This window comes from Glossina fuscipes, unplaced genomic scaffold (assembly GCF_014805625.2).
Source record: "Glossina fuscipes isolate IAEA_lab_2018 unplaced genomic scaffold, Yale_Gfus_2 116, whole genome shotgun sequence".
Lineage (NCBI taxonomy): Eukaryota > Metazoa > Arthropoda > Insecta > Diptera > Glossinidae > Glossina > Glossina fuscipes.
Window position 1 is genome coordinate 3,159,440 of NW_023998459.1, and position 18,699 is coordinate 3,178,138.

The 18,699-nt window shown below is 36.3% G+C and overlaps 1 protein-coding gene across 7 annotated transcripts in view; it reads right to left on the minus strand.

The window, feature by feature from the left end:
* The window catches only part of LOC119640243 (focal adhesion kinase 1), a 99,735-nt gene extending 81,733 nt beyond the window's left edge, over positions 1–18,002 (minus strand). For 3 of the 7 annotated variants that reach the window (XM_038038135.1, XM_038038131.1, XM_038038136.1), the window contains exon 1: positions 17,652–18,002. The gene's annotated coding sequence lies outside the window, so the exon portion shown is untranslated. Of the gene's footprint in view, positions 1–17,372; positions 17,599–17,651 lie in introns of all 7 variants that reach the window. The other 4 variants (XM_038038134.1, XM_038038132.1, XM_038038133.1 and 1 more) reach the window with 4 other exon arrangements.
* Positions 18,003–18,699: the final 697 nt, after the last annotated feature.

An 18,699-nucleotide genomic window follows, 5' to 3' on the forward strand; every position in this document is an offset into this window, starting at 1 on the left:
CTAAAGAAAAAATTTAAATCCTCAGCGGCGAGGAAAGAAAAAGAGTTTCATGACAAGTTTTCCGAGATAATTCAATCTTATCCGAGTTATTAGGCTCGGAGCTTGCTGCTACGAGCATCTCTAGTAAACACAACTCTACTACAATATTCGGTATGAGGTCACTGCAAGCTCGTCGATCCATTTAATCTAGCCATGATGCATTTAGCTGCCCGTTTTACGGTTAGCAACTAACTGAATTCTGTCAGTGTGTTCGCGGAACTGTTGCCCTCTGAACCGTCAATTGTGTTTGTCTCTGTAAGCACAATGTTAATATTAAGTTATTCAACTTAATTTCCAGTTAATTATAGCTATCTCTCTTTTTTAAGTGCATTGTTGTCATCGATTATCTATTAATTGCAAGAAATAAATCCGAAAAGAAATTGAATAAAATGTGTAAAATGTTCGTTTTTCTTATTTCGTTTTTCCAATTGTCAATACTTGCAAAATTAGTTAGGTAATAGTTGTTATATATTAGTTGTGGAATAATACAATAACATACTTATGCAGAATAATGCAGTTCATAGCGAAGCCAAGAATTGCAACTTTAACCGTGCTTGATCGCTAGGTTTTGTAAATAGAACGTCGAAACACCAAAAATAATGTAGTATTGTTGGTCAATAAGAGTGACCGTTAGATAAATGATAATAGTCCCTCTAGATCCACATGTATATATACGGATTTGCGCCCAAGCAAGGGAATTTGAAACACACTTGATTTAGTGTATCGGTGAGCCTTTGATATCTGAGATTTTGTCATTTTATGTTGATGTCTGAACGAAAAGACTCGTGGTGTAGACCTCTGTAGGATACCAATTTTGATATAAGAAAGCATGGTCATCTCGTAGTCGTTTTTTATATCAACGAATTTGGATTTTTTGTATACAATAGAATTTAACAAAGGACTTCGTGTTCACATTGAACCTTTTTTACTCAACTTCGCAAATCATCTATTGTCGATGTGCTGACTGCCAGAAGAAGAATTTACAGAAAAACCAAACATGTACTTTTAATTTAAAAGGAATTGAAAAGAAAATCTAAATAAGTGCAACTACCATACATGGTAATCGTGTCAAGTGTTATGTAAATGCTTACTAAGATGCAAAAAAAAAAAGAAAAGAGAGCCGATGTAACTACAGCGGTAATATCGTCAAGAAAGTTTAATGAAAACTTGTTTTACGTTGGTAACAATGAATGCAACAGTAGTACAACTTCTCTCCTTGTTTCACCACTTATTGCAAGCTTTCTGCCAGAGAACGATTTTGTAAGCAGGAAGGAAAAATTAACACCATATTTCTGTGCAACTATTTAGAAATAATTTCGAACATGTTAACAAAATTAAAAGAAGTGGAAATAGAGGAAAGGAAACGGATAAAAAGGCAGTATTTTTTCCAAGACTCTGACTTTCGTACAAGAAAATCAATTTCACTTTTGGTTATGCATATTTTTATTGATCGCTGGCGGCAGTTAAGCTCAACAATCTATTATCACACCACCACAGATGAAGCAAGCCGAAGCGTCATTGATGTACGTAAGCCGTAACAACAATATCAATAGTAATATAATCCAAGCTATTCGACTCATACACCTCAATGCATTCCGTATCGACTGTATGTATTTATTTATATACCACATTCATTGAATGTTACATTGAATTATCCTTTCAACATGTGTAGCATTACATAGAAACGAATCAAACGAAAAATAATTCACCTACAAGGCTGGTTCATGTTAAAAGCGATGCTAACTGGCCTTTAACGATGAGTGCTTCGTCTTTTGCCATGTTTCGCAACAACACTTTAAAAACAAGACTGAACACATCGCATTCTTTTCACGAAAACTGAACAAGTGAAAACTAATATGGCGCCTTTGAGTACCTTGAGAAAATGTCTTCCTATTCCTATATATCGACAATGTCACACATTATCTCAATTGCTGATTTGCCATTAATTCTTGAATTCAATGTTACTTATTACTTGTACTTGCGGCATAGTCTCTGGGTTTTGACCAAATACTTCGCTGGTGGTAAACAACTTGAAAGGCAAAATGGACTTGATTGCTGCGCTTAAATTCTCCGGTAAAGAAGGCACCGCATCAAGTAGCTTCAGCTTCAGTTATTTCGCCCTACAACGGACACGACGTCGGGGCACCACATGTTGGCTCTACATGCTGTACAAGCATAATGGAGGCCACCGTATATTACACGGACAGCACGCCTGGTAAGGCCCCATTCGCACCGTAGGAGACGACTAATTTGCCCTTCCATATTAATAACTTTATTCCTAACCTTATCAATGTGGGGAAATTTGGCCTGTTTATTCATGTTAATACCTAGGTACTTGACTTCCGCCTCGTACCTAAGGCTGATCCCATGCACTCTGACCACAGGTCTGCCGGACGAGAAGCTACTTTTCAATAGTTTTAACACAGTTTTTTTGAAGGATACATCAATCTCTCTCATAGCGCTTTCACAGCGTTCTTTTATTACTTTCCGCCCCCTTCCTTTCGCTAACATAAGCAGATCCTCTGCATATGCAGAGAAATTAACTTTGCCGCACTCTAACCTGCCGACAACACAAGTACACCTATGAGAGAAGTAGCTTGCCCAGAGTTTAATTTCCAGGCAATTTACCTCTCCTAGCCTGGCAAGTTTTAATTAACATGGCAAGTGCAAATTAACATGGTCAAAAGCGCTTTTAAACCCGATAAATATGCCCAAAATATATTCCTCGTCACAATCTCTGGCACGTGCATCCAGGCATCGTCCTTACGGTGACCCCCACATAAGCCGAACTGCCTATCAGATAGACTAAGAATAGATAGAAAAATAGAATCATTACGCACTGCAGAACTTTTCCCAGCACTGAGAGGAGACCGATACCCCGATAAGACGAAGGTGACTTCAGAAGAACTACGATTTTTGCCACTTTCCACTGCAATGGAAAATAGGCTTTAGACAGACACAGGGAATAAGTCGTATGCAGGTAATCAGGAATAAACTTCCCGATGGCTGCAGCCATATCGCCGGTCAATGCATGGGGATCTTTTCGATCTGACTTTCGAAATAGCACACTCAATTTCATTCTTCTCCAAAGAAGGGCAAAGAGGGGTTACCTCAATAGTGCGAAGCACCGCATTATCCTGCCCATGGAAGAATGTGCTGATTAATGCGACCATACACTCCCTCCATGTGGATAATACTCCATTTGCAATACGAATACCACTTGTCTCTTAGGGTTTTTTACCCCTGACAACGCTGAGTCCAAGAGTCATCGCGGTTTCGGGAGACCAAATTTATCCAGTCGTCCTTTTTCTCTTTATGAGCAAGTGCTGGGATTCGTTGAGACATTGTCTCAATTGGACTCTAATAACAAGTCCGTCCGCCTAAATGTTTGCCCGCAAACCTCAACCAGTCAGTCCGATTTGTCCGTTTACATGTTTTTTTACTAAACGTGATCAGCCTCTTTCCGCTCAAACGCATGTAGCATAGGCATCCATACAAAAATTTATTAAATGTATAAACATGCAAGCTATACATAAAAATGTACTCGAAGTATTCACATGTAACTCGTACAACTGTATGAGTTTGTACTCAAAAGCAAAAACGTATTCAAAGTATTCGCATGTAACATATAAGCTATATACAAAAATATACTCAAAGTATTCGCATGCAACTATATGAGTTTTATTTTTATTTTTATTTATTTTATTCCACTTATACTAGCAACTCAACTAAACAAATAACAGTCGAGTTCAATAGGCTCTTAATGCAAAACTAATATTAATTAACAATAAAATTGAGTATAACCATAATAAAACAAATAAGAAGAAAAAAAAAAAAGAAAAAAAAGCATGTACACTATCAGCATAGGAGCACACTTACAACCGGTACAGGACCAAATTGCAAATGAACCTCTAAGCCATCGCAAACATGCATAAGCCTGGCAACCGTTAATAAATTGACAATAATTCACTTTCGAAACGTAGCGACTTTTTAAGGATAAAAGCTAGTTTAAATACGACGTAGGTAAATCGCGCGTATTAAGCAATGTTGCTTTAATGGACTTTAAAGAGTCCGATAACAAGAATAAGTGGTAGACGTCATTTAGGTTCTTGCAAACGACTCTGAGCGGATTGAACAGCTCATAATTAAATTTACACTGATTAAGCTTAACCAAGATAAAATGCCTAGAGAAGCGGTTAGGGACATTAAAGCTTATTTCACCAAGTAATGAAGGCGAGTCAATAGCACCATTTATTACTTTAATTAGAAAGGAAACGCCAAGAACAAATCTACGTTTCTCAAGAGACGGTAGGGACAGCAGAAGCAACCTATTTTCATACGGAGGAAGAGAGGCAATCGGATCCCAACCCAAATTTCTAAGAGCAAACAGCAAGAATTGCTTTTGAACAGATTCAATTGAATCTACGTAGCACCTATATGAAAGAGACCACACAACTGAGGCATACTCGAGTATGGGTCTAACCAAACACATGTACAGCCTTTTCGTAATGTATCATAATGTATTCGTAATAAAGCTCTTTGGACCACCTTTTTGTAAAACCAAGCGCGGACCTAGCTTTGCTAATCGAGAGCTCAATATGCAAGTTAAAACGTAACCTATGGTCAAATAGAACGTCTAAATCTGTAATCGAATCGACGTACTCCAACTTATGCGAATCTATGAAGTACTGAGTAATGAATGACTTTCTTCTTGAGAATGAAAGCTTCTTACATTTACTCAGATTTAGTTTCAGGAGATTCAAAGAGCACCATGCAACAATATTATCCAAATCACCTTGAAGCTGACGTGATTGCGATTCAACAGAGAAGGAAGAAAACAGTTTCACATCATCAGCATACATTAAGATCTGGCTGGAATTAACCACCGATGGGAGATCGTTAATGTATAAACTAAACAAAATGGGACCTAAGTGACTTCCTTGAGGTACGCCAGACGTAACGGGGAATTCATCCGAGGTGATGAAGTTAAACAAAACTCTGAAGGATCTATTGTGCAGATAAGAGCTTATCCATTTCACTAAGTAGGGTGGGAAACCAGAGGCTTGGAGTTTAAAGATAAGTAGTCTATGGTTAACCATATCAAATGCTTTGCTTAAATCAGTGTAAATAACATCTGTGCGAGAGCCACTAGAAAAAGCCTTGAAAACATGACAGGTAAACTCTAACAAGTTGGTGACTGTAGATCGCCCTTTCCGAAAGCCGTGCTGGTGCGGAGAAATATACGAATTAATGGCAAAGGCCAAATGCTGAGTCACAATACGCTCGAACAACTTGGGCAAGACACTCAACTTGGCTATGCCTCTGTAGTTCTCAACAAATTGTCTACTTCCACTCTTGTGGATAGGAATAAGGAAACAACTCTTCCAACATGAAGGGAAAACACCTGAATACAAGGACATGTAAAAAATCTTTGAGATCACACCACACAACTCGACAGCGCAAGATTTAAGTACACGTGATGGAATTCCATCAGGTCCAGGCGAACAACTGTATTTTAGAGAACTCAACCCTTTGAAAACATCATCTTCCGAAATACAATATTGATTTTATGAAAATCATAATAATTATTTAAAAAAGTTTGATTTGGCACATTAAGGCATTTCAACAAACCATCATTAATATGATGAAAGGAAATGCATATTGATGGATGATAAGGATCCTCAGGTAAACTAAAAGGTGGACAACGATTTACGTAAATCTCGGGAAAATTGGCAAAGCAGAGATCAAGCAGTCTACCATTACAATTAGCGGTACGATTATATTGACCCAAATTATGATCAAACAATTCACTAAAGAACACAACAGCCCTATCAGACGTTGAAGTAGGAACCAAACAGCCAGAATTGTCAGTGTTACACCAAGTGACTTGAGGCAAATTGAAGTCACCCAATGCAACGACCAAATCGGTGGGTCTAGACCGCTTGGCCACTTCACAAATGAGGGCAGCCTGTTTCCTGTAAATGGAGATATCAGAATTTGGGGGAATATAGGAGCAGGTTATAAATAGATGTTTATCAGGCATATTCGCACGAATAGCGATAAATTCAACGTCAGGAGAAGTGGGAAATTCAATTAAATTGGACGGGACTGATGCAGATATGGCAATTAATACACCATCACCAATGCGATTTACTCGATCATTTCTAAACACTTGGAAAGAATTATGAAAAAGTTCCGACGAATGTAGATCGGGTTTTAGCCAAGTTTCAGTAAAGGCCAAACAGAAAAATTCCGTGCTCACTGAATTTAGAAAAGTGGAACGAATTTTCGAATTTAAGCCCCTAACATTTTGATAAATGAGAGATAGTGGGCCTGAAGAAACAATTAGTTTTTTGAAGGCGACAAGACTATTGCCTTGGTATTACGGGGACGATCTCGACGGATAAATTCCTTAATTAAGGATCCTACTGGCCACAATGAATTGTTTAACAACATATCACTGTTTTCAGTCGGTACTAATATTTTAAAAGAGGAGATTGCCCTAGCTTGAGAAGGAGCCATCTTGAAGATGCTAACACGCTTTAAGTTGACTGATGGGACTTTCGTCGCCAGATAACCTTTTATGTTATCCACCGATGTTTCAGGTGCCAGTCTTGACACAAATATTGCTTTTCTGGGAGGAACTGCCGTCAAGCAAATGTCATTATTTGGAACAGGAGGGGAGTTCACAGTAGGAGAGTTTCGAGTTGGAGAAAATATAGATGGGGTTATCGCCCTTGTACCGGCAGCTTGTGAGACTTGCCCAGTCTGGTGACCAGCATTCACACGCGAACAGCCAGGAGGAGAGGATGACTTATCTTTCTCGGCTCTGGGCGGAGATACCCTTGCCACTTCAGCGTAGCTTAAAACCGATGGACTTGCCGGTTTGTTTGTAACTGTTTTGCTACCAACCGACTCAGCAATATCGGAAACATTACTGTTCATTTTAGAGTTAGAGGGAGCGGTAACTTGTACCAACGAATTAGATTTGGAGAAAGCCAGGGGTGACGTCCCACACGCTACGCTACGAGTAGAAACCTAGACTTAATGAGCTCAAACTTTTCCCACAAGGAGCTGAGATTTCTACTCAGTTCCGAGAAACCATAACGGGTCTCCGTGAAAACTTTATAAAAATCAATGTCCCGCTGCCTACAGTCAGGACATGACCATCTTAAGCCTTTAGACGGGTCGGCGACTGCGTCAGCAGCACGGCCGAGAATACCGGCACACTTTGCATGACCAAAGCGCTCGCAGAGCCAACAAGAAATGAATCTATCAGAATCCGGGCCCGATTTCGCCCGACAAGGTGTATATAAACACTCCATGTCCAGTCAAAAAGGCAGTTGTGGATTATGAAGAACAGACACACAAATCACTAAAAAAAAATCCTGAACATAAAAATTTATCAACCAATTTGTGCAAAACTTCTCTGTTAGATTGACACTGTAACGAGAGGTCACTAGCAAAACAAACTCCAAACAGCAAAAAAATAACAGAGAAAAAGAGAGAAAACAAAAAAAAAAAAAAGAGATTTTTATCAGAGCTCAAAATTTTTGTTTGCAAAAATCAAATGAATCAAAGCGTAAAAGATAAATATTTCTTTTACTTTGAATTCGCTCACTTTCTTCTCAGAATAGCCACGAAATTCAACAAAAAATTAAAATTTTAATTGCCGAAACAAAATATATACGACTACACCGCGCGACAGAGTTGCCAGACTGAGTTATATGAAGATGTGCTCAAAAGCATAAAATGTACTCAAAGTATTCGCAGGTAACATATAGGCTATATATAAAAACGTACTGGCATGTAAAAAAAGACCCATAACGGTCGCCAAATCATACGATTTTGTACCTGGGTTAACATTGTACAAATGCATGTCGAAAAGAGCAATAGAATAAGCATAGGGTTAGGCATACGAGCAAGCATATAAATTAGAAAAAAAAAGCAAATATCTGTAAATATCATGCATAAGCACATGAAGGCATAATCATGATCATAGAAGCATAGCAATAGGATAGGCATAAGTTGGCACGTAAGATAGTATTAGTGCTAGGATATATATAAGTAATTTCATACAAGTCGGACCTGAGGTTGCGGCAGAAAGTCTGTCAAACACGTTGAAGTCAACCTAAACTAAGCATACGTATAAGCACATTATTTCAATACACTTGTAGACAAGTATAGCTTGGGACAAACATGTAACGGAACCGCGGTGGTGATCGCAACTATAAAAGAGCGTGTCGCACCATGCTCAGTCGTTCAGTTGTGTCATAGCAGCCAAGGGTAAGTAATCACGGACTACTTAACTAGTACTGGTAGGTTTTTTTGTTGTTGACTTTACGGAGAGGGGTTGGATTGGTTTAGCTTAATCGCCATCCCTGAAGGACTGATAGGACTGTTGGATACTCGTTTTGCGACGTGAGACAATTAAGGACAGACGAGTGGCCCTGAAGGCCAAGTTAGGCTGTTATGACACTCACGGCATATCCTCCTCTCTTGTAGAAATTGGTGATACGAAAACGTGGAAGATAGTCATAGTCGGTCGGAACCGATACGAAATATTGAGAGCAACAATAAAGTGAAGTCGGATCACCACACTGTTTTTTTCCCCTCCTACGCGTCTTACATTTCGCTTGTATATCATAACCTCCGTGTAAATAAATAAAGAGTAAATAAGAACATACCCGAAGGTCCAAGTAATTTTTATTCAATAAATATTCTTGGAAAGAGTCTTGGAGTGGCTGAGCTTATCCTGCCCAAGAAGACTCGTTACAAGACTTTCCCGCCCGCTGAAACATACCATCTCAGGCGACCTTACGTTTCTCGGAAGGACTACGTGTCCACCACCTAACCCTTCTTTGATTTGCATTGCGGTGTCCCTCGAGGAACAAGTCATTAATACGCCTGCACTGGGGATAAATAATGCTTTCAGACATCATTGGTGGTAAGACACTGTCTCGAATCTATATAAAGGAATACCTAGCGTCACTTTACCTGACGCTGAACTCTTTCTGCAGGAAGATGAACAAATGGAAAAATTACCAAATTCCAGATCTTCAACAGGGATCTGCCTAAAGTAAGTGTTACAATCCGTGATGGCTGTGGTTTCATATGGTTTTTGCACTTTCCTGAAAATGTGCAATGAGGCCCAATATTTCTCCAACGTCTTACTGAATTTTCGTAACACAATCTTGTAACTTATATTTTAATGTTACTAGTCTCGAATCTTGGGCCAATTTCCAACAACAAATTGTTTCGGAACTGCCTCAAGTATGACGGTCTTGAGCCTAACGTTGCACATCTGAACTGGCATAGTGTTAGTACTTCTACCAGGTCTATGAGACGCAATGTGTTTGGAAACCTTTTTGAAGGTAATATATTCGAAATTTTTGCCGTAAGTGAAACTTAGCTAAAGGACGCGGCTATAGACTTGCCATGGTATAATTGATTCGCCAATATCTAGAGGAAGGTCAGGTGATTTATATATATGTCATCGCTATCGGCACTATGAGGCAGTTTTTCGAGTAATGGAAGGAGGGATCTATTAATCTTTCTTCGTTGAGTAGAGTCTCCAGAATAATAAATTGCTGCTTGATGTCGTCTATTTGCCCAGAGGTGATATATTTGCTTTCGAAAGAGTGCATAACAGCATTCTTGCCATGTTCCCCAATATTGCAATAACTGAAGATTTTAATTTCGATTTATTTCGCCTTTAATATACAAGCCGTGTGCCTCAGAAATTATTTCTTACATGCATAACTGTTTATCGACTCTTTTTACATTTCATTCAACAACAATCTAGTTCACTTAAGGATTATTTTTTCATAAGTGAGAATCTCATCTACGTACAATATTGCCAAGCACTTGTCCCTGGTTTCTCGCATCACGCGTCAATCCTATTACCGCCTTCTGTCAACTTCATCAGATTTGGCAAAAATCTATTGAAAAAACCTTAATACGGCTACTATTAATGCAATCATTAGTTATCTACGATTAGTTGGTTTTAATCCACTATATTGTTGAATATAATTTTCAATATTGCACAAATTCCTAAATTTTATTCCCGATACTAAATAGTCATCAGAAGTAATGGTACTCTTAACTGAGCCCATTCATGAAAGACTCCTCAGAGACGTTGCCTACAAACAATTCTTCGTTCCCTTGAATCTATTGACTGGCGAATCTATTGCGTAAGAGGTTGAAGTAGGTAATGAGGAAGGAAAAGGATCAAGCGTATGCCAACGTTTTCGAAAATGCTAACTTTGAACAAATGTGGCGCATGCCCCGATTCCAGCGACGACGAAATCTCTCACCATACGTATGCTACTGTTAACGACGGCGCCCACTGATACTATGAGGATTACAAAAACGGCGAGAAAATCCACCTTATGCTTGGTATTGCTAATAATAATAGTAATAACGGTGTAAAAGTACTGCCAAATGCAAGGCTAAGCAATGTCTTGTGGTTACAACAAACACTCTAAGAGCTAAGGTAGAGTCAAGGATCACATTGATCCACGAAATCAAGATTAGTCATCAGCTCCTACAGAATGTAGAAATATCATCGCTAAATATTTTCTCTCCTCCCAAGAGCATCTCATCCTAGTTTCCGCCTGACGGTCCTTTGAAGCCAACTGAATTAATGCCACAGAGCTTTATGCCATGAGGAAGCTTAACATACAGATCACCACCGATGCAGCATAGTAGCAAGAAGTCTATGACTATTCAAAAATCCAACGAAATACTTTGATAAATGCCGTCACAAATAGTAACATGATAGATGCTGCAGTGTCTCTATAACACTGCAAAAAACAATTGTGAAAACGAAAGAGATTCACCTCCCCTCTTAGCGATCGTTAACAGTAATCTACTGGTAACTTCAACCAATCATCGTATAGTAAACGTAAACATTTCAACATACACTGTTTCATGAAAATATATTGAGAATTCCTTTTTTTAATCAACAGAACGCTTTAACTATCGTTTTTACTCTGCTTTATTTTCGCCTAACTAAAACACTGATTCAAGGACGGTATTAACAGTACCTCTTCAGAAAGCTCAGCAGAATATGTCCTCTGTTTGCCTTATAGTGCTTGCACTTACGGTTAGTAATCATCCTTTTTGTACAGTCACCAAGCAGTTTTATTCAACTTCTTCAGTATTAACGACTTTATCTATCAGTACTAATTAGTTCTACACGAGCACCAATCATCATTGTTATACGGGTACCACTCACTGGTGTGATATACAAATAACTGTACCCACGAATGTTAATAAATTTTATTGTGTATAGAATATTAACTGCTTTTTTATTTATTGTTGCTGCTGTCAATTTTGCCAATCAACGAAGATGGAAACAACAAATTTAGCAGATGTATTATTGTTATTATTGTTAATTTAGCCAGAGAACAGATTCTACGACTAAAGTTTTAAGAAACATTAGCCCATAAGGCTAACGGCTTTATTGAAAACTCTATCCGCACTTGAGATTTGAACCCACAACCATTGAGTTGTTAATCGAGACTCCTTGCCTACTCGGCCACTCGGACGAATAATATCAACGTAAATAAAGCTTGCTTAACTTTTTAAACTTGTATGATATTTTCTTTTATAATAGCTGTAGATATATTGGGTATAGGCTGACACTTAATTCACTCCCCTGACTAACACTACGGAGGAATTTATACGAATTTTTCTGAAGACCAGGGGGGTTGCCTTAGTTGTTGTACAACGAACGCTATAAGTTGTGTGATCCGATAGTGATCCGATGTGTTCAAGGATTACATAGTAGCGGGAAATGTTTTCCAAAATAAAGAAATATTTAATTCAACTAAGCACCACGATAAATGATAATGGATAGTATAAATAATTTTTAAGAAACAATTATATTGTGTGTGTTATATTGTATTGTAAACTATTTCGACATAAAACTATATATAAGGAAACACACGATGTGATATGTCTTGTTATGTTACGATTTTTTTTCTCTCTCTCTCATTTTGAAAACGTTCTATTTCCGATAGTCACATGGAAGGAAACTCTCACAACGATTTTTCTTGTCTTTTAAAACTTCCGTTGCAAGCATAAATTTTACCTTCGGGCAGATATATAACTGAGGTAAAATTTATTCTGTTTATTCTTTTTGGTATTTATCATTCCTTCGTTATGAAAATTTGTAAGGCAATGCGAGAAAATTGGATTGAAGAACACGGAAAGAGTACAATGTAACACCATACCTGAAAACTCCTTAGGCTACTCCTAGACTCGGCCTTCTCGTTAACATGCAAATTGTTACCGTTCACTCGTTCAATTGAAGTCATTCCTCCCTTTTAGTAAATGTAATTCCTCTGCTTGGAATCAACGCTCATTTTTTTGACCCACTATCCGAATATTTCGATTCACTTTTGTTCTACTTGCCTTTTTTTCAAGAATATGTATTTTCTGACAATTTCTACTTCTCAGTTGAAGATTCCTTTCCACTTTTTAAAGTTACTATTGTACAAAAATTTAGACGATTCTTTTTTTTTTAGTTACGCTTAATGCCTTTGAATTTTCTTCCTTCGCTTTGACCAGTATAATATGGAGATTAACAAGCATAAAGTGAAAAAATTACACATTGATTACTAGTACTTGAATTCTTATGAGAAAATTTTGACACTCTACTAGCAATTGTGCCTACTCGCGTCAGTTCATGTGCTGTAGCATTATTTGATAATTTTGTTTTATATAAATTATGACTATATATCTTTTGATTACTTATGCGAGTTATTTCTGTTTGGTGTTTCGTCTTTGCATACTTTGTTTTAATATTTTATATATGTTTGATTGCTCATATTTATGATGCAGCATGTACAAAAGAAAATGTTCATTCTTTTAAATGTCATTTTCTTCTGCTTTTTCCATTTCGCGATCTCCGTAAGCAATTAAACATGATTTTTTTTTGTTATGAATTTCCTATGATTCATTCGCGAAAAATATTTTACAATCTCGTGATTCCTTCAGAAAACATTTGGGTTTTGTGGGACTAAATTGGCAATAAGTTGAAGTATTCGCCTCACGCCGTCATAAATTAAAGAATTTCCACTGATGATTTCATAATAACACGGTAACGATTTATCTCCAGCAAACGACATTAATCAGATTTTAAGATTTTACCGTAGATTCGAACCGTTACCTTGACTAGGTTAAGTTCAAAAGAAAGAAAACTCCGCGACACGTCAGGTTTCGTTGTCCCCTGTAAAGAAAGACGAAACGGAAGGTCTAACAAAACTATACACAGAAAGCCTGAAGCCACTCTTTCGACTTCCATTATTTTTGTACATCCAAATTTGCTACATTTCGGCTAAAAACAAAGCAGGGATGCTTCACACCTGTTAGTTTTGTGTGCTACCTAGGTACTAAATCTACTCCATCTATGTTCAGCTTAGTCCAGGACTCCTTGTCCAAGTCGGGAAACATGTGATGTCAAAATGAGATCCGGTTTTAAGTGTTGCAATATATATTGTTACATATTTGACTAACAACCTATCCTACAATATAATAAGCATGTTATTGCAAGATCAGAATATAGAGATTATTACCTCCCGATGGTAACAACATAACAATACAGACATGGTTAAACGAAAAGGAATCTACAAAGAAAATTCAATAAATAAATTAAAGGAGTAGAAACAAACTAATTCTTCTTTCAATCTTATCAGATTGCATTCATTGGAATTGTCAAGATATTTTGGAAAAGGCTTTGAAACAGCTTTTTAACATATGAACACGAGTTTTGCTGATAACGATTCATGAGACGTCAACAATAAGGCGGAGATTGATATTTTTGGAATATTTCAATATTAGAGTTGCTCCCCATATTCCTATGCCACAGGTCCAAATAGGTTGAACCATACTCTTGCTTATAACGCATTCATTTTTTAGACTAAGATTCTAGGCGAATTAACTAATAAGGCTTTTAAGTCCAGTCGTTGGAGTTTAACTTTCATACGATTTTTTTTTGAACTTTTCTCATTACATCCAAGATATTTTACACAGTTGTTGATGGACATTGTTAAACAGTGAAGGGCAAGAACCCTTATTTAGTATAAAAGTGCGTAGATTTTTCAGCATTTATTTCAACATTGCATTTATTCAGCCAAATCAAAGTTTTTGTTGAGATAAATTTGTAGTTCGCAGGAGACATTCCATTGCGAAATTTCCCCAGATAATAAATCCAATGAGCCCCCCGGGAAACAGAATAGCTAGGAGCAAAAGGAGTTTGTAGAAAAATTTTCCGAAAACATTCGAGGTTTCGTATTTAACAGTAGATTTCACTAATCACAGCCTGCACTCTACCATCAGGAGTGTTAACAGCTGTAAAATGAATCTTTGATATAAGAAGCTCGTTAAAATTTCAATGAAGAAAAATGTCCGTGTTACGGAAGTGATTAGCATTGTATATAGCGGTTTGAAAACTTATTTGTGTAATTTACAGAAAGTATAAACGTTATCACACTGTTTGTCATCTCAATGTACTTTTAAATCCAATTTTCAATTTTTAAAAAAATAGTAATGTTACTAACTTCCCGTTGAAATCGTTGGTTTATTCTACTTATTTCATCTGCCATCTGTACGATTAGGTTATCTGCTGTCGCTTCTCTGATTTTGCAACGCTCCTTCGAAACGGTTTGCTTTTAGTGTAATAATCTAAAAAATTATGTTTTTAACAATTCTTTTGATACGGAAGAAAATATAAGAGGTTAATAAAACTGTTACTAAGTGCATATTCATATGTTTAAAAATATAATCTTGAAATCCGGAACCATCCTTCGGAGGCATATAGTTATTGCCGCACGCAGTTCAATTGGTGCGAATTCGAATCCGAAATAAAAAATTCATTTAATGTACATGTGTATAGCTTGAAGATTTCAAAAATATTGATTTTTATGAGAACGACGAGAGTTTAATTGAATAAGATCAATTGTAAACTAAAACTGGTTTGGACTCTATTTTTAATGATTACGAAGAAGAAACACATAAGAATATCTTAGACGTTCACTTTCAGTGTGTCAATTGGATGCGAGAGACAGTAAACTCATTTGCAAGCCAACCTTCGGAAATGATGCGTACAAAAATATTACAACATTCAGCAGATTTGATAAAAATTGAAATTCAATTCCACGAGATGTTAACAGAAGTTCCAAAGGGAGCGAAAGGTGAGCAAATAGAAAGGAATTAAGCACTATCCTATATGTTACTTTTCAAAAACAAAAAATTTATACAAATAAATGTCTTTGCATTCAGAAAAAGCACAGGGCGACGTGCTGCGGCCAAGCCTAAGAGCAATTAAAATAAACATACTGAAACTGCTTCCTTAAATGTTAGTAACTCCAAAATTATATATTTTAAAGTAGAAACTTAACTTGACTCACTCACAGCCGGCAGAAAAGGTAGACACAGAGATTTGTTTACTAGAATTACGACTCGTCTTATCGGTTAGTAAACTAAACTCTATTGTCGATATACAAAAATACGGAAAACGTACGTCTGAATATTATGCCCTTAACAGTGCATTGTATTAAGTGCAACGTATCTACATTCCCGTTGATCTATTTACAGAAGAAAGCAATTTGTTCAAAGTTTTAGTCTATCTCTCCTCGTGTTTTGGTCGCCTATTTCTCATGGCCTCAACAGTTTGTTAACAAATAGCAGATTAATAAGTTGAAAGCTACTAGTTATAATTTAAATATCTTTACTTTAATTCACAATATATTTTGCACGTATGTTTTTCAAGAATATCTTCTTGTGCTCATGAAAAACATTAAGAATACCAGTATTGACATACATCATAAAGAAGGGGCGATGCTCTTTGGAATAATACTGTACATCTATGTAGAACAGAAAAAAATTTGAATGCAATTTTTTTTCAATATTCTTATTTTTATTTAAAACTTACTGTACAAAATTTTCTTAAAATATATGAGAAACATTTTTTTTTTTTGGGTTGTTGAGAGAAGATGGACTGAGCCAATAAATTTGAGAAACATTTAAACCAAAATCCTGAACATCACAAGATATTTACATCATTTATGCTGCCATTACAAAGTACGCCAGATATTTTCGATTCACCATTTTCAATACTTTTTCACATTCCGGCACAGGCCTTTGACAGATTTTATTTGTTTCGATTTCGCAACAATACAGACAGGCTTTCGCAGTACATCGACATATTTTGGCCTATGAACGAAAGGTTCAAGCACTTTTCTAAATCCCCTTATAAAAGTTTATTATGAGATGTTTGAATAACTGTAGGCTGGTGTAGTCTATTTAATAGGCGGTAAAAAGCCCCGCTACAATGTTTTGACTTGCTAATTTTATATATATTACACCACGTAGCCTAAATGAGAGCATTCGTCTTAAGGCTATTGAAAGAGTTGTTTTTATTATATTCGGCATAGACAAAAAATAATAGACTAAGAAATGCCGATTTCGAAGACGAGATATAGAGACGTTCCAAGGTGACAATGACATATTTAAACTCTTGTCCTGCTGAATGTCAAATCAATAATCTTAGCAAAACTTTTTTTTAAGGTAAACGTTTGAGCTCGCTTCATTCCAAAAGAATTTAATTTCACAGAAAACCTAGATAGGAAAATTAAATTCTACTATAAATCTTTTAACAAAATAGGTTAAAATATATGGATGGCGATTCAAAATCATTGATTTGACAACAAATCGAAGAAAGAATTGAAACTCGGAGGCGAACATGTAAATTAAAAAGTGGGTATTTTTGAACGACACTTCCCGATATTATTTTGGCAGAAGGTTGATCTACGGATTTATAAAATCAACCATAGCTGAAAGAACTGAATTCAAAGCAATCTTTATGCTCCGTAACCACACCATATAAAACCAATAAACTTGTGAATAAGTCATAGATGTTTTAAATATAACTTCCTTCCAATATTATTATACAGTGTTGACACAAAATTTAAATGATTAGAAGAATGCAGTTTAATTGACTAAAATCTAATAAGCGGATTGATAATCCGTACGATTTATAATTTTTGAGAGAGACAAACATGCCTCGATCGATTCAGAATTCGATTCTTGTTAAGACCTATTATAGACTTTGTGATTTCTATTAAGCAACTTTCTAGTTATTGCAAATTTTTCGTTAACAAAATAAATTTTCGACACATGTACAGAAAGCGCCTTCGAGTATTGCTATAACCTAGGCTATTCTTTCGTTGGCGTTCATAGTAATTTAATTATATTAACGATTTACAAAATGTGAGCAGTTTTTTATGCAAATAAAAACTCAATATAAGGTAAAGCTGAATTACTACCTCTTTCTTCAATGGCGAGTATATAAATAAGTAAAACAGCTCTAAAACGAGGCTTCGTCTCGATGATAGTCGTTAATGGTATATGCTCCAATTTCCCTGTTTTTTGCACATACACTCTGTTTACGTAGAGCAAGTGCATTCTGCGTGTCTACCATCGCTATTTTGAAGGACCTTATGGTTGAATAGCTACCAAAGTTGTCTGCAATTGCCTTCAAACTTTAATATTCTTTACAATAACTTATCAATACCGTTTTACAAGCTTATAACAATTTTGCTTACCCTCAATTGGCCGCGAAGATACAAATGTTTTTGAAGGCGTTGTGTTCCAAAGACCGCCGCGTAAACTACAATCGTTTAAAGGTCTTTTTTGTTTTTTCGTCCTTCCACACGCATATTTACGTATTATATATATGTTTGTATTTATGTTCTATTATGTAGACATTTTTTCCCGTTCTAGTAAATGCTTAAAATTTCTCTTTTTACAATTGTTCCAATATATATTCATCCACAATAACTTTTAACTTCAATTAAATCCTTCCTGAAACACTACTCTTTTTAAATATATTGAATAAAATTTTATACTCAAGCGACCACATTCGTAAAGATATCGCTTTTTTTATATTGTATGCATTACGAATTGAAACCAATCCATTGATGCAGATTTTTTACGCCTTTTGAATTAAGCAAGCACTGTAAATATTACTGCAACGTTGCCAGATTCAAGAATACCACACCAGCATCACATATATAAGCAATTTATGGCGATAGCTAGGTTTAATTTACAGCAATTTGATTGGCAATGATTGGGAGGTATACTCCCCGATAGCTGCCAAATCTCGTGAGAGCAAAATAGCTAATGTTTTGCGTTATTTTCAGAATTGGTATTGCTTGGTTAAAGTTGTATTTATAATAAAAAACAGCCGTAAATGGAAAACGATAAAAGTTCAAAATATCTACAAATAGTTGTACCAAAAACACCAATTTTAAATCTTTGGGGGACAAGCATAATAATTTTTTTCACTCCAATTCTCTAATTCACGCTCTGTAGCATGTAGCTTTTTTATCTCGACAACATTTAACGAATCAAGTTAGTTGATACCATTTGTTTTTTTTTTTGGCTTGAAGCATTTCCTAGTGTTGCTTAGAGTGGAGCAAAAAGATGATGGGGTCGTTAAACAACTGGAAGAGTGATCGAGCGCAGGCTTTCATAGAGTAAGTTTTCTGCCTTACGTTAAGAAATACGTGCAGTACCGTTTTTAATCAAATAAAATGTAATGTTTTTATTATTTATTATGCATTGAATAACGACATCAAAATTTAAGTTTCC